General features: G+C 52.8%; 1 protein-coding gene across 1 annotated transcript in view; it reads right to left on the bottom strand.

Annotated features, from left to right (window-relative positions):
* The window catches only part of PLXNA2 (plexin A2), a 211,679-nt gene extending 198,328 nt beyond the window's left edge, over window positions 1-13,351 (bottom strand). Inside the window, exon 1 of the mRNA XM_066261465.1 lies at window positions 12,712-13,351. The gene's annotated coding sequence lies outside the window, so the exon portion shown is untranslated. The remainder of the gene's footprint in view (window positions 1-12,711) is intronic.
* Between the last annotated feature and the right edge of the window lie 2,425 nt (window positions 13,352-15,776).

Genomic DNA, 15,776 nt, shown 5'->3' with positions numbered 1-15,776 from the left:
AAGGAAAACCTTCCCCCGAGGAGGAGGAGGAGGAGGAGGAGGAGGGGGAGGAGGAGGAGGGGGAGGAGGAGGAGGAGGAGGAGGAGGAGATGCTGAGAGTTTCCCATCCTTGGCTCCAGGGAGCATGTCAGTGAGTCTCCTCCCTATCTTCCCCACCTCTCCTTCTCTCCCGTGCTTACTGGACCTACAGCCCAGTCTTCAAATAAAAAGCTCTAACTTCCTTTTTTTTTTATGAAGAAGCTTCTCAAGCAGGCTGCAACCCCACCCAGTACCTTCCCACCTTCAGTTTCTATTATTTTCTCTCTTTGTCTGAAACTCGGAGATCTTGCAGAAAAGATTCTGAGCTGTCAGGCAGGCTCTCTTCAGTAGCAGGCGGAGCTCACAGTCACATCTCCAGCAGGGGAGTGTGGTGGGCTGGGCAAAAGGGACGCGTGGAGACTACGGAGGTCGGTCCACGTAAGGGACTTGTCTGTGCAAGATGCAAGCACTCGGCTGGGGGACCCTAAACACCCGGAGTGGCATCAGCCCCTGGGTGAGTGTGCAGAGGTCCTTGAGGCCCTATTAACTCTGGATGCCTAGGACCCCAGCCGAGGACCCCAGCTGCACTGCTGGGGAGTGGGGAGCAGTCACCTGAGGCTGACACAGGAGAGGAATGTGTTGGAGGGAAAGCAGAGGAAGGCAGACAGGCAGCCAGCATGGGAACCTGGGGCAGAGAGATGAAAAGAGCTCCCTGAGTGAGCATCTGGCCCCATGACGAATGGGGTGTGAGAGAGGAGTCTGGAGAAGGGTAAACAGCCAGGAGGGGCGTGGGTTGCAGGGGGCTGAGGAGAAGGAATGCTGAGGTCAAAGAGCAAAGCAAAGGCTCCCGGAATGATGGAATCAAGATCCAGCACGTAGCGTGTCAAATGGGACGGGTGCTCATGTGCACACAACAGGGGCCGGCCCCCGCCCCCGCCAAGGTGTGAGCAAATCCGCTTTCCTCCCAGACCCCTTCCATACCCTCTGCAAAAATTTCCTCTAGTGGTTTGTCCTGAGGCACCAAGGGGCCCCACTGTAATATAAACTAGCGTTTGTACAGTGACTAAGTTTCACTGTGAATTTCACATATGTTACCCCATTCATATGCCCGTCACGCAAGCCTGTGAGGGACAGAGCAGCGTCAGCATCACCATGTCATTGCTGGGAGGAAGACTTGGGCATGTTGGAGGTGAAATATTTTGGCGAAGGTACCAGATGTGTAACTAGGACTTGGATGTGGGCTCCTGGAGTGAAACATGTCACCCTACTTCTTTGCTGCCTGGAGTTGTATGTGCCACCACTCCTTGTCTCCAAGGAGAGGCCCCTTATTTCAGCGCTCACATGCTGCCTCCCAGTAGGCGGAGACGCATCTGCCGTGCTCAGGGATATGCTGTTAGCACTCTTTAGGAATGGGGTTGGGGTATTAGGAGCTCAGCTCAGAGTGGAATTCCTGGGGGTCCCCGTGAAGGAGGAAAAGGCCTGGGGCTGGAAGCTCTGGCCATCCACTGAATGCCAGTTGGCTCCCACCCAGACCTGGCTGGTGGGAAGAAAGGCTAGGAAGGGGCTGAGGACTGGAGTTGGCTCCAGGGGTGGCCCAGGCGGTAGCAGATGGGAAGAGTCCAGAAGCAGGGTTTTGTGGAGGGAGGGGCTGGGGTGCCCAGGTCCCCGTCTTCACTAACCTGCTTTCCTCTGTGGGGCAGAAAACTAGCTGCCCACTGGCCCTCTGAAGAAGGAGGCATTTCTGCTGTCCCTGCTGCCAGCCCGAGAGCACAGGCAGCCCCTGCCTGCCACCTCTCCCCCACTCACAGCCTCCCTGCTCCCCTGGCCTGCCGCTCTTCTATTTCCAACCCTGGCAGATCACTGATTAATTCAGGGCTGTTTAATAACCCTTCTATTTCGATGAAACAAGCTGTCTTGTTTTCTTTATTTTTAACACTGACTTTCGCTTCTTTGCTAAGCATCTTACTGTCATTTAAATTTCTCTGTCTCCAACCAAGCTGATAATAGACTGGAGTGAGCAGCTGCTTCCTTCCCGTTTATGACAATGATTAGAAGTTAGAGCTGTGCGGAGAGCTGACCAGGTCTCGGTTCAGAGGGGTCTGCCCCTGCTTGTAGAGGGAGTGCTCATTTTAACATGATTAGGAGAATTCTGGCTCCAGGGGAGACCTGGGCTTACCCCAGCCTAGCCTGACTGGCACCTGCTCCGAGGGAAGGGGAAGCGGTGAAGGTATGAGAACCAGCTCTATTTACTACGGAACTCAGGCCGGCAGCTGCAGACCTGACACTCACCTACACTCCTCACCTTTCCCTTCATTGAATTTACGGAGCAGCAAATAGGGAGGAGACTCAAGGTTAGAAGATTTGGAGATGGGTGATGATCTCAGCCAGCCATCACCAGTGGTAGTCAACCTGGTCCCTATCGCCCACTAGTGGGCGTTCCAGCTTTCATGGTGGGCGTTAGCGGAGCAACCAAAGTATAAATAAAAAGATAGATTTAACTATAGTAAGTTGTTTTATGAATATTTATTCTGCCAAACTTAGCGAAAATCTGACATAAGGTACTTGGTAAGTACTATAATTATTATTATATGCTTTAACTTGCTGTAACTCTGCTTTATAAATTTTATAAAGTTACTTCCCTACTTTATAAATCACCATGACTGTGGAACCGGTGGACGGTTAGAAAATTTTACTACTAACAGAGATACAAAAGTGGGTGGTAGGGATAAAAAGGTTGACCACCCCTGTATTGTACCTTTCTGCTCAAGCCCTGACAGATAGCCCCTTCCAGGGTTGTATGGCTTGGTTAATCTCCTGTCCTGCAGTACTTCAAGTAACCTGAGTGACAACTGTTTGTGTGCGTACCCTTCCTTCCTTGGCACATTGTAAGCTCCCAAAGAACCAGCATAGTAACTTGCCTCCCTCCCATAAGACTCAGCACATAGTAGATATTCAATAAACATTTGTTCCATCACAAGAAATTGCATTCAACCTCCTTGCAGGTAATGCGCCCTTCTTCTACTAGGCAGGATCCTGGTAAGGCTGGCTGTTTTTCTCTCCCTGGGTGAAGGTTCTGCCTCTTTCTGTCCTCAGGCCAAAATGACTGCTTCCTGAAGAGCCAGGTCCCTACTCTCCCTCCAGGCCCCCAGGGACTACACAGCTGGTGAACAGCGTGGCCAAGGAAGCTGGGGGTATAGGCGGAAGCCAATCAGGTGGCCTGGAGCAGGCCCTCTGGATCTCAGTTCCGCCCTCATTCCCTCTGGCTTGGTCACGTTTGCCTGAGAACGCCCCCAGGTGCAGGTGCGTGGCACACAAACGTTCCCTCCCGGCAGCCTCCCAGCCAGCAGTCTGCAGGCAGCTGCTGGGGTCGTTGTCTCACCCTCTTCAAGTGTGAATGCTGAGTCTATAGAGACCGAAACACAAACAGTGCCCACAGCGTCTCTCGGGAAGGGGGGGGGGGGGGCTTGGCCTTGCCTGAGCCATTGACTGTGCAAATAGCAAGGCTTGCTGTGCACGAGGGAAAGCTGGTTGGAGCTAGTTAGGAAAGGGGCCTTCCCACACCACACTGCCCAGCACCGCGGAGAGGCCGAAGCCATGGGTGTGTCCTCAGGGCCAGCCACCAGGCAGAGAAGGGAAGAGGTCAGTGCCCGGGGCTGCGCGTGTCCCTGTGAGGTGCCTGCCTGCTCATAAACAGAGAGGTTTCTGCACACAAGGTTGGGAAAGGAGAGACTGGGAAGAGAAGGTGGCTCAGTGGGCAGCTCAACTGTGTGTGCTGGGTCAAGCGAGGGCAAAAAAGCTCTTTGAGATGAGAGTAGTGTCATGTGACTCGTGGCAATCCACTTCCCCAGTCTGGACGTGGGTTTCACACCTATGACGTGGGCCTGGGTAGAAGCTGCTGTGAGCTACTCAGAAACGTCTCCCCACATATTCTACATAAAACATCTATTTCTTTTGTAATCCATGCTGTTTTCTTAATAATCTTTTGCAAGAGAAAACAAAAGCATGTTGTCACACTCATTTTCCACAGCTGGCTCTAGGACAGGGCTCTCAAACGCACAGGCCTGCCTCCTCTAGAGCTGCCTTCCCGGGCTCTCCACTTCCAACAAGGGACAAGACTCCAGTGCTTCTGCTGGGGGGGCCGAGGGAGGCTTCTTGGGCTAGAAGGCAGCAGATGTGTCTCCCAGACCTCCTGCTATGTTCTGACCAATGATCAGAGCTGGCTGAAGACCTAATCCCTGAGGCCTAGGGTCCAGCTTGGGCTCTGGGACCCTAGGCTTACTAATGTGTTTCATACCAGGTCTGTCCCATCCATATCCACACTCTGAGGAGCTCCATCTGCAGAAAGATGCATGCTTATTGCTGGCAAGTAGGCGGGGGCCCATGAGATCTGCCCCCTCCTCTGCCATGGGAGGTTGACTCCCAGAAAAAAGCCACCTTACCAATTCTATGACAGTAGCATTCATCTTACTCCTAGACCTTAGGGCACCAAGATGTAGCAAATTTGGAATTCAAACCCCAGCTCCACTGGTTCAATGCTAACTGCGAGCCAAGCACCAGTGCCCGGCCCTTCCGTTTCCAGTCTCCGCTGAGTCTTCAGCCCTTTATCTATGTTTATATATAGAAAACTTTAGCACACAGATCTTCTTTAAATAAAATCTTATTTTTCTCAGAAAGTTCCAAACAAATGCAGAGATGGAGAAGAAAAATGTCCTAGCTTGGCTTTATTCCCGCTCTAAATTTTAGAATAGTTTCACACATTTGCAAAACTGTCCTTCTTCCAAATCCCCTAAACATCCTGCGATGCCTGGCCCCCAGACACAAGGGCAAATGAGGGTCCCTCAGGGAGACCTGAGAAGAAGTCATTCCCTTCATACAGATGGGAGAAATTGGGGTGTTGGGTAAGGGGCAGGAGCCGGCTCTCCCAGAGTGTCTGGTGGCTCTACTTCCCGGGACCAGGCAGCAAATGGTGGCAAGGTGACAAATCTTTCAGGAAGAAGGAAGGGCTCAAGTGTGAAGGACGGCCCTTTGTTCCAGTGCATCAGGACCCTATTTGGACACCAGGGCCTTCCTGACCATCTGTTCTGGCCCTCTCGGTGGGACCCAAACCTCCAGCACCAGGGTGAGAGTGTGGCATCCCAGTGTCACAGCTGTTCCAATCACATTCTCTAAGCCTCCCACAGCTGGGTCCCGCTGACTGGCTTCACACCCAGAGGCTGCTCAGAGTGGGGAGGCACACTTGAATTTTCTTAACTTCCAGGTAAGCCTGGGGGGGGGGGTGTTTGCCTAACAGAAACCCTAGTGGTGTGGGTTTTAATTCCACAGAGGGTCAGAGACTTGTTAGGATGGTCTAGGCTGCTGGAGTGAGGATTGGGGGCCAGTCTTGTCAGGGGACTGTGAAATCCTGACCACCTCTGTCCTGGAAAACACCCCCACCCGCTAATGTGGGGCAGGGCCCACCAGCTAGAGCTGCTGACCCAGGAGAGGACTGTCCCGCGTGAGGACAGGGAAGGAGTCTGGGCTTCCTGTCTGGCTGTGAGCTGGGCTCCCACTGACGACCTCCAAGTTCAGAAATCAGGCTCTTCTCCCTGGGGTCTCTTTGTTGCTCAGGAGAAAGAACGGGAAGCTGGGGAGCAGTCAAGGGAGGTGGGAGGTCAGAGGCCAACGTAATATTTACCCAGCCCAGCGAGGCCTTTATTTTTATGAAGTAGGAAAAAACTTCAAAGCCACAACATCCCCTCCTGCCACTTGTCTGCCCGTCCTCATCCTGATCCTCTTGCCCTGCGGGGCACGCCAGGTAGCTTTACCCCACCCTTTTTCTTTCCTCCTGAACTTTCCACTCTCTCTCCTTTAGAAAGAGATGCTTTCTGCCCAGCCCTCTAATCAGGGAGGGTCAACGACTCGGCCAGTGGCAGAGCAATTCCAGCCACTGGGTTCCTCTGGCACTCTGAGAGCCTGGCCCGGATTCCTCTGGTTTGCTCCGAGAATGAGTCCTCTCTCTGCTCCTGTGGATGGAGGTGACGGAGATGCTGGGTGACAGTTCCCGATCTGAAGCCCCCCTATGGACCAGAGTGTACTGGTTTTGTATGTTTTGGGTTAGTGAGGATCATAAACTACTCTTCAGAAGGATCTATATCGACCTCCACATATTTCTTGAAAGCGGAAACTTTCAAGCGTTTCCAAAGCTTAAAGCCCAAGCACAACCCCTGGTTCTGCCATTCCCAGTGAAGGGATCTCCCCAGCCAGGACTCCATCTGAACACCTCACGGACTGAGGAGAGCACTGCCTGCCATTATAAGGTTAGAGACAGTTTTAACACTGAGTTGAAACTGGCCTCCTAGCCACCTTCAGGAATCCTGCCTTCTTTCTGCACAGAAACTCTGAGTGGTTCCCTCTTCGGGTAGCAGACAGATAGCAGACAGGGCAGCTCTGGTGGGCTTTCCTATTTAGCCAAGGGGTATGGGTAAAAATCCCAATTTTCTCTCTATTCGGATAAGAGAGGGTGACTTTGTAGCAGGATTCTGGACACTGATACGTGCATACAGATGAGTAATAACATTTCCTGATGAGCCGCACTGCCAGCACCAGGGGGCCGGAAACGGATGCAATTTACATAGAATACAATGTGAAACCCTAGGGGAGTGGGAACTGGAGATCTTGCTCTAGGATGTTAACTAATAGAAAACAACCTGGTGTTGTCAGTTTAAAATCTGTGGAGGAGAATGAGGAAAAAAAAATGCTTAAGGAGAGTTCTCAGAGGCTGAGAATGAGAGTCATTGCCAGACAAGGTCTGTGACGTTCTCAGGCACCTGAGTCTCTCTCCTGGCCTTTCCTTATCAGGAGTTTCTGGCTCATCTCCAAGGCACCTTCCACGGCCTAGAGCTAAAGCTTCTAGAAGCTTCTGCACTTTCACTTCCAGAGTCCCCAGTGCACTGTTAACTTCATTCTGCCTTATACTAAGATTCTTGCGTGGGGGGCACATGGCTTATGAACTCCCCCCCCCAGAATAATGTACATTTCTTGATCGTAGGCTCTATTACTTTTTCATCTTGCACAAGGTGCTACCACATCCCTAGCACTACATAAGTGATCGATTTCTGTCTAAACGGAAACGGATTGCAAGTCCTGCTTTCAGTGTCTTCCATTCATGGCGAAGGGAAGAAGCGTGGCGTACAACTCCAAGGTGAAGGGTGAAGTTGGAGGGGGTGTTTATTTCCTCTATCCCTTCGTCTCCAAACTATGGTGCAAGGGGAGGCTGTTCAGATACAAAACGGGAAAGCCTGGGAGTTGGGGAGCCCCCGGGGGCGCCTCTGTCAGAAGCCTCTGTGCTCTCTCAAAGCTTCAGAGAGAATGTATGCTGGGTGTGTGTGTGGGGGGGCACAGAGGAGAGAGGTTCATTCATAGGCTACTCTGAGCACCGGGACCCCTCCCCCCTTCCTTCTCAAAGACAGTTGAACTTTCCAAGGGCAACTCGACTGCCTTTTATCTCTCTTACCGAAAGTAATTTTAGCCAAGGAAAAGCAGGATTAAACTTTCATAACGTGATACATTTATCTTGTTTTTCTTTCCTCTCTCTTCCCTTCCCTCCCCCACTTGACCCCAGGTAAATGTGAGCCAAAGGGAAGCCAAGATTAAATATCAGGGGTTGATATCAGATCTGAGGGATGCTACTTTCTGGCCCTCTGCCCGCGCCACAACTTCAATATTTCCCCGTACCCTCTTAGACAGTTATTATCTGCTCAGATGAGAAAGGACTCTGGACTCCGCTCTCCATATTGTTCTCTGCTGAAATGAAAGGGGGAATTATAATTCAGAGAAAGGCTCCCACAGAGAAAATGAAGACCGAGATTAAATCGGTGATACAACATTGACATGCCTTCAGTTCCTGAAGGGTCTTTTTAAAACTGTCTCCTCAGGAACAGTTTTGCCACCACCTGGGAGGGTTTCGAAAGTCCTCATTTAGGGAGTTGGAAGAAGGGAGGAGCGTGAAGGCGCCTTGGGGATGGGCCAAAAACTTCTTTTGCTGATAAAGAGAGGTAAGAGCCTCTTGGCAGGCCAGCCTGCAGACTGGAGGACCTGCTCAGTCGGGAAGGCACCCCCCCCCATCCCTGCCTCATGTCCCAGAGGCCTCCTGTAAGGACCCACCTCTCCCTGAGCGGCTCACCACCCAGGGGCACCCTGCTTAACATTGCAGGCGCCTTTCCCACTCCTCTGCAACCAGACAGGGGCCCAGAGGTCCCATTGGCAATGGGACTCTACCAGTTGTGGTCTCTGGGTAGTGACAGCTGGTAGTTTCTAATATATCTCATCTATTTTTTTTTTCTCGTCTTACCAAAAAGTGCAAAACCACTGTTCGAGCCAAGCGTGGTTTTCAAGAGCCCCCTCTAGTGGAGATAACCTGCTACTTCAGCCTCCCTGTTCAGCCCAGACAGAGCCTCCTCTTGCCTGGGAAGGTTGAGAAGAGCCCCCTTCTGCCTGGGAGGGTCTTTCTCACTTGCTTTTTCCATTGCAGCTTTCAGCTCTTGCTGCCCTATTCACACTGTCAATCTGTGTGTCTTTAAACTCCCTTCCTGTCATCCTGCTTCTCTCCATTTATTTGTGACTGTTTCTATGTTGTGACTTGGCTCTTGCACCGAGGTCTGCGTCTTTGGTCCATCTGCTGTTTTTTTTCCTGAAGTTCAGGACACCAAGTCTGATGAGCTAGAAATACTTCGGCAAAGCCTTCGATCAAATGGCCTATTTTAGAAGGCCAAAAGAGGGATCCATTTTGGCCAGATGCACAGAGAGAAGAAGCACTTGGAAAACTGAGCGTTCCTGGAGGAGAACAAAACTCCGGCAAAATTGCCTTCCCACCCCCTCTCCCCAAGCAAATCTGGGTGTCCTGGGCTGACACAAACATCTGAAGCAGTCTAGAACCTGAGCTTGGAGCGCCTGCTCTGGAGTCCAGTGTGAACCAGCTTCCATTTCTCCGCACTGTCCTGCCTGCTTCCTGGCCCCCAACACCTATCCTGCTGTGCAGACAACTGGCAATGCCAGGGTGAAGGGACAGCTGGCAGGGGGTGGAGGGGGAGGGTGGCGGTGACAGGAAAGAGGGAGAGGAAAAGGTAAGGGGCGGCCAGGACTGAGACAGGGTCTGAAGCTGGCAAGTGGAAACAGAGTAAATATTCTGTTGGGACAAGAGAGGGACGCGGGGAACACCTGCTCTGAGAGCTGTCCTCTCCCAAGTGGGAGATAGAGCCAGGGCAGGGCAGAGGGTTAATGGTTAACCAGCGGGGAGAGCAGGGGACTTCTGCACTGCGCAGGCCTAGCCCTCTTCTTTCAGCTCTCTCACTCCCCCCCCCCTTTTCTTTACACTCTTACCCAGTAGGGACCCTGCTCCCCAACAAAGAACTTTCTCGCCTCTGTTTCTGCCCTCAGTTCCAGATGGAACAGTGTGCAGCTAGATAAAGAAGTTCCATATGCCCCATGCCAGGGACTGGGGCCCCCTGAGGGCCTGAGGGCTGAGCCCAGGAGAAAGGGGGGGTCCAGTTCTGACCATCTATCCTTCCCTTGGGGCCAGCTGTTTGACCCTGTGAAGAACTGTCTTTCTCTCTGTCTCCACAGGGCCTCACCTTTGGAAATGACCAAAAAAGAAGTGGACACACACCCACCCTCATTTACTCTAATCGGGCATGAAATCTTTGTAACTAAGTGAAAAAACTGTTTCCCATAAGGGAATCAGTTCCATTCATCATTGTTTGAACTGAGCATATGTGCAGGGAAGAAACAGAATATTCCCATATAATGAATTGATAACAGACTGCCCCTGAGCTAGGGTGGTAGTGATGGGGTGGGAAGGGGTGTACAAGAGCTATAAAACTACAGCACCTCAAAGTCTGTTTCTGCGTTTCCCTGTGGACAGTCCTGAATTATGTGTAGTTAACAGACTGTAACACAATGCTCCCGTCTCTTTATGATCAGAATGGAGGTGGGGGAGAGGGGCCTGGCTCAGAGCTCCTTGGCTCTCTGTTTGCCATGATGGACAGAAGTATATTGGGCCCCAGTCTGTGTGTGTGGGGACAGCTGTGTGGCAACACCGAGAGACAGCTGGGGGTAGGGGGGGGTGTTGCTGCTGGAGACAGGAATAGCATCCCCCCACCCCAAACCCTGTATCTTGGGAAGGCAGCCATAGAAAAGGAAGCAGGAGAGAGACTATAAAACCCCTAAACAGTGACAACTCCAGAACCATAAATATTTCATGGTACCTGAACAGGCGGGGAGGCTGCTGCCAGCTGCTGCCCTGAACATTTAACAGTGTCCCTGGCTTGTCTCCCGCTCGCGGGGGGTTTCCTCGTAACATGCCCATGAGATACAGACGAACAGAATCGCCAGAAGTGTTTGTAGATGGAAAAAAGACCTAAGAGTTGTTCTTTGAAGGTTTTCTTTTTAACCTCCTATAAAGTACAGACTCTGTAAAACGATGGTGAACTTTTACATTTTCCACACCTGCAGCTTTTGATGGTCAAGAGGGATGGCAGGTGAATGTTCCCTGGAGCTTTGGGGGACAGGGGTAGGTATTCAGGCCAGCTCTGAAAGGGGGCCACCAACCTTGTAGTGATATGGTTTCTTTCAGGCAAGGGACATGCAACACCACCGTTTACTCTTCATTTAGACTTAGGCGGAAAGGCCAGCCTGCCCAGTGCTCCAAGTGCGCGGGACCTCGGTCCTTCAGTCCCTTGCTGGACTTGGGGTCCCTGGGCAGAGGAAACCTTCTGCTACTTCACCAGGTCGGATCTTGCTACTCCTCAGCATCATCTCCACTGCACGTCGCTCCAAATGTCATTTCTGTTTAACTGCTTTGCAAGCCAATCTGCCCCATTCTAATGCAATTTACAGAGGACAGTGAGGGAGCAGAGAGCAGTCTGCACTGCCCTCCCTTCATCAGCGGGACCCTGAAGAGGGTCAGCTGGGGGACCAAGGCTCTTTCAGGTAATGCTCACTGTGAGGGCAAGTCCTGGGATAAGGAAGGGTTGGGGTGAAAGGCAGAGATGCCAGGTGGAGAAGCGAAAACAACCTGGCTGGGGTATCTTGACAGATGCTCTCTCAGTTTCATTGGTTCCCTCTACTCTCTCCTCACTCCCCCACCCCTATTCTCTAGGCCTAGGAGAGATCACAGGTAATTAGTTCAAATGGTGCTGGCCAGGGGGAATTTAATGAATTATCTCTGCTAGCTGGGAGGCCTGAGGAGAGAGGGCTGCTCGCAACTCTAGGAGCTTGCTGGGCTGAGTGCATCAAACTTGTGCATTTTGATCAGGAATAGCTGGATTCTTCCTGCCAGGGGTATCTCTTCCCAGGGCTCTGTCACTGAAGGCCCCAGGATCTACAGCCTGCCCAGAGGGAAGAGGGAAGTTTCAAGGTCCAAGAAAGGAACAGAGAGAGAGAGAGAGAGAGAGAGAGAGAGAGAGAGAGAGAACGAGCCCTGCTATCCTGTCAGGAAGGGGAGAGCTGAACCTGACTACTCCCCAAATGTCCAGCCCAGCACAGATAGTCATAAACCTTGTCCACTGTGCTCAAGAACACAGGAAGAGAATGAATGGGTCCCCAAATTTCTAAAGGTTCCTACAGGCTGCTGGGACCCCCAACCACTGCCTCAAGTTCCAGCTGGCAGCCCCAGTCCCTCAGATGGTCGTGTCACATGTCCCTTGCCTACTACTGACGGTATGTTACTAGATCTCTACAGGAGATCGGACCATATCTCCATTGCCCACCTCAGGCGGCTCTCATTCTAGACTTTTAACTGACCTGGAACCCCAGGTCCCCTCACCCCCAGCCATTATTTCTATCCCTCAGGACTTGAGTTTGAATAGGCAACTTCTCCTACGACAAGGGTCATGCCAAATAGTTGGACATTGGTCTGGGACCTGAAACGACAGTTTTTGATGACTCTCTTTGGCCATCCAGTCCATGATTAACATTTACAGAGACTACCTGTGGGATGGATCAAAAGGGCTAGAATTTTCTAAGACCCCCACATTACTCCTGGAGTGGGGCAAGAAGGCACCTACAGAGGAGCCTCTTGGATGGGCAAGATTCTACTTCAGTTCCCAACCTGCTCCTACTGCTCAGACCAAGGAAGGCGCTGATGGGTGTGCAGCGGCGGGCGCACGGAGGAGCATGGAGCACCTCTCCCCATTCCGCGCCTTGGGCTGGCTCCCTGAGCCTGTGGAACCCGCGCTGCGTTTCTCTTCCATTCCCAAGTCCCCTGATACCAAAGAACTGCCAGCGGCCACCATGGGCTCCAGCACTGGAGTGAACGCCCCCAAATGGAGCGCTGGCCATCGTGGCCTTGGGCTTTTCCGCTGGTGCCACCGATGCCCGCGTTGGGCTCTGGATCTAGGGACAGCCTCGCCGCCCCGATGCTCCCCCAAACCGCAGAGCACCGGCAGGTGCGCGAGAGAGGCGCGCCGCCGAGCGCCGCCGCCGCTAGCAGCGGGAGACAGGGAAGCCGGTGGCCGGCGGGGAAGCCCGGGCGGGCAGGGGCTCCGAGTCCTCCCGCGAAAGTGGTCGAGCCCACGCGGGGACTCGCCAGTCGCAGCCGAGCCCGGGAGCCAGGGGCCGGGACCCCGGAGAGGCGTCTGGGAACGGGAGGAGGCGCCGCGGGGAGTGCGGGTGTCTGGGGAGAGGGCGGAGGGTGCAGGCGATTCGAGCGCCGCTTACCCAGCTCCGCGGCGTCTGTCTGTCCTTGCGTCCTGGTCCGTCTGCCTCGGCCGCCGGCTGCCGAGGGCGGCGCGCTGCCCCTCTCGAGGCCCGCAGCTCTCAATCACGGGAGGACCACATCCACACGGAGTCCAAATTCATTAAGATCCGCGTCAAGCCACCAGCCACTTATCTGTATTCCTGAAGTGGTGCCTCGGTCTCCCGACAGCGCGCCCGCCGGCCCCTGTCGCCCCGCAGCAGCCCCAGCGGGCGCTCGTCGCCGGCTCGCGGGGGGATCCGGAGGCGCCGAGGGGGCGTGTGGGGGTGGCCGGCAGCGTCTCTCCCCGGGAAGCAGCGGAGCCCTGGCTGTCTTCAGATTTTTCCAGCGCGACTTTCCGGGCTCCTCTGACATCAGCAATCTCGGCGCTTCCTTCCCTTCTCTCTGCCGGTTCGCTCACAGTCCCATTTCCTCCGGGAACCGGGCTTTCTCAGTCCATTGGGAGGTCTGCTGCGCTCGTGCTGCCCGGCTCGCGGGGGGCTCCCTTCCGACCGCTCGCCCGCCCGGCAGCTGCACCTCGCCAGCCGCCCTCCCGCTCCAGGCTCCCGGCAGCTCCGGCTCCCGCGGCAGCGGCGGCGGCGGCGGTGCTCTGCGCGCCGGCCTCCCTCCCTATATTACCAGGCAGCTCATTATCATAGAGGCCGCGCGCCTTAACCCCCTCCCTGCCGCCGCGCCGGCCCGCCCGCCCGCGCTGGGGCCGCGCCCGCCGCTGGCACCGCCCGCCGCCGCCGGCCCCCTGCCCCCGCCCCCGCCCCCGCCCCCGCCCTCCCTGACTTCCTCCTCCGCCAGCTGTCAACAAAGGAGAAGCGCGTTCGGCAGGGGGAGGCCGCCCCTCTGCCCGCCCCGTGCCCAGCTCAGCCCGGACCCGCTGGCCACCTTAAGTGTGAAGGGGGCAACGACAATTCTGCCGGGGCCTGGGAATTAGGGTGAAGGCCTGGCCCGCCCAGCTGGCTTTAACCCGGGTGCGGGGAGACCTCAAGAAACACACAGAAGGGGTGAGGGCAGTGGGGACGTGGGCTCCCCCACCCTTCGCATCACCTGTCGCCGCGCACACCCCGCACACCCTGCACACCTCTCTCTTCCTCTTTGAGAGTGGGGTGAGTGAGGAGGAACTGGCCTTGCCTGATGAGCTTGACACGAGGGTCTCGGAACCTGTGGGAGCAAATTTCTTCTGCTGGTAAATTTCAGAAAAAGCCAACAAGCTGTCAAATGAGGTTTGAAGTTGTTATTAATTATTATTTTCATAACGCAAAGATGAGCCTTGCTCGGAATCTCAAGCGTCCAGTTCTGTTAAATCCTGGGCTGCTGGCAAGTAGAGGGGACCGACCGGAGGGGAGCGGTCTGTATCCAGACCCAGGGGTCTGCCCGACAGGGCAATCAGAGAGGTCGCGGTAAGATAAGTTATTTTAATAACCTAAGGTGAGAGGTTATTTAATAATCTAAGTTGAGAGGATTCCGGATGGCCACGCCTCGGTGCTCTTACGACTATTGATTACGCGCGCCGCAGAGTCTCGGTGTCTCGGCAGCCTCTGGACGAAAGGGGCCTGCACACCAGACCCCAGCGAGTTCTCAGGATCTGCGTAGTCCCTGCTGGAGATTAGAGCACAGCAGAGTTTACTCTATATCCAAGTATTCTGATAAACTCCCTCTCCTGCCCCCTCGTGGCCACAGTCCTCAGTGGTAAAGGTAGAAAAAAAAATTTACTCGTTAAACACTAAAGGGAGTGGTCTGAAACTCCCAAGAGCAGTTGGGAATCTCAAACAAAACAAAACTTTAGACTTGTTTTGCACAATCATTTATTCGATACAGGATTGGGGGGAAACTCTCGGCTTTACTTCATCTACAGAAATTAGCTAGTTCAAAAGTTCTTTCTTCATTGTAATTAGCTGAAATTGTCTCCCCGAGACTTTCACTGGTCCTGCTTGGTTGTGTCCTGTGGAGCCTAAGTTGGAAGACAACAGGAACCTAAGTTGTCTTCCCTGATTCATACCTTTCTTTTCTTTGAACTTTTAAAGCATATAGTGTTGGCACCCCTCTAGGCAATTATCATAAGTTACCCTATATTATTATTAATTTCTCTTTATAAGTAGATCTTGTTTCCCCACCCAGACAGTCAGTCTAGCCTACCTTCTTATCTCTGGGCAGACACATCTAAACAACAATTTATTAAGGAAGATGATTTGAAGGAGGCACTAGAAGATTTTGGAACAATGTTTCTCCCACTTGTTTGATGCGTGGATTATCGGTGTGGCCAGCTACACCTGCGACAGCCAAGGAGGGTTAGTGAAAAAGCTGGATGCTGAAAATTAAGGCCTCTGATTTTAAATCAATGCTGTGTGACCTGGTGGAGGTCACATCACTTCCCCATGCCTCAAGTTAATTACACCTTAGGAAGATTATAATACAATTTAAGTGATTAAATTGTATTAATCCAATTGTGTGAATACCACCCCATGGTCGAGAAAGAAATCCTAAATGAAGAGCAAGAAAGGATAAAATGAAACAGATTTTTCCACTTCCCTCATCCTTCACTCCTAGCCTTCCTATCCCTTTCTGAATGAAGGGAAAGAAAGAGTGAGAGAGAAAGAGAGAGAGAGAGAAGGCCAGAGAACACAACGAAGGCGGCATGGCAGTGATATATGTCACCCAGGTCTTATATTGTCATTGGGCAGAGTCTGAGATCTGTGTCCTGTGGTCAACATAACAATGGGAAGAACTCTAACCTGGTCTATTGAGAAGTACCCTGGATGAAGTAGCCTTAACCTCTCTGGGCTTCAGTTTGTCCACCTGTAAGATGGGAATTTCTTCCACTTATCTTCAGACAGTTGAAGGAATTAAAATAGACATGTTAGAAGAATTAGTGGTATCATTAGAATGGAAATATTTGTTCATATTTTTAGTCCTAATAGGCTGGAGAAAATATGAATCCTATTAGTTAAGCACATAATTATAACAATATATCATGGGAATAAAAAAAACAGCTCAGGTTCATGGTTTATATTTAGGTATAATGTCTGCCTAAGGTCAC

Source organism: Saccopteryx bilineata, chromosome 2, assembly GCF_036850765.1.
Source record: "Saccopteryx bilineata isolate mSacBil1 chromosome 2, mSacBil1_pri_phased_curated, whole genome shotgun sequence".
Taxonomy (NCBI): domain Eukaryota; kingdom Metazoa; phylum Chordata; class Mammalia; order Chiroptera; family Emballonuridae; genus Saccopteryx; species Saccopteryx bilineata.
Note: the sequence above shows the minus strand (reverse complement) of the source record. Positions and strands in the feature narration are given on the sequence as shown.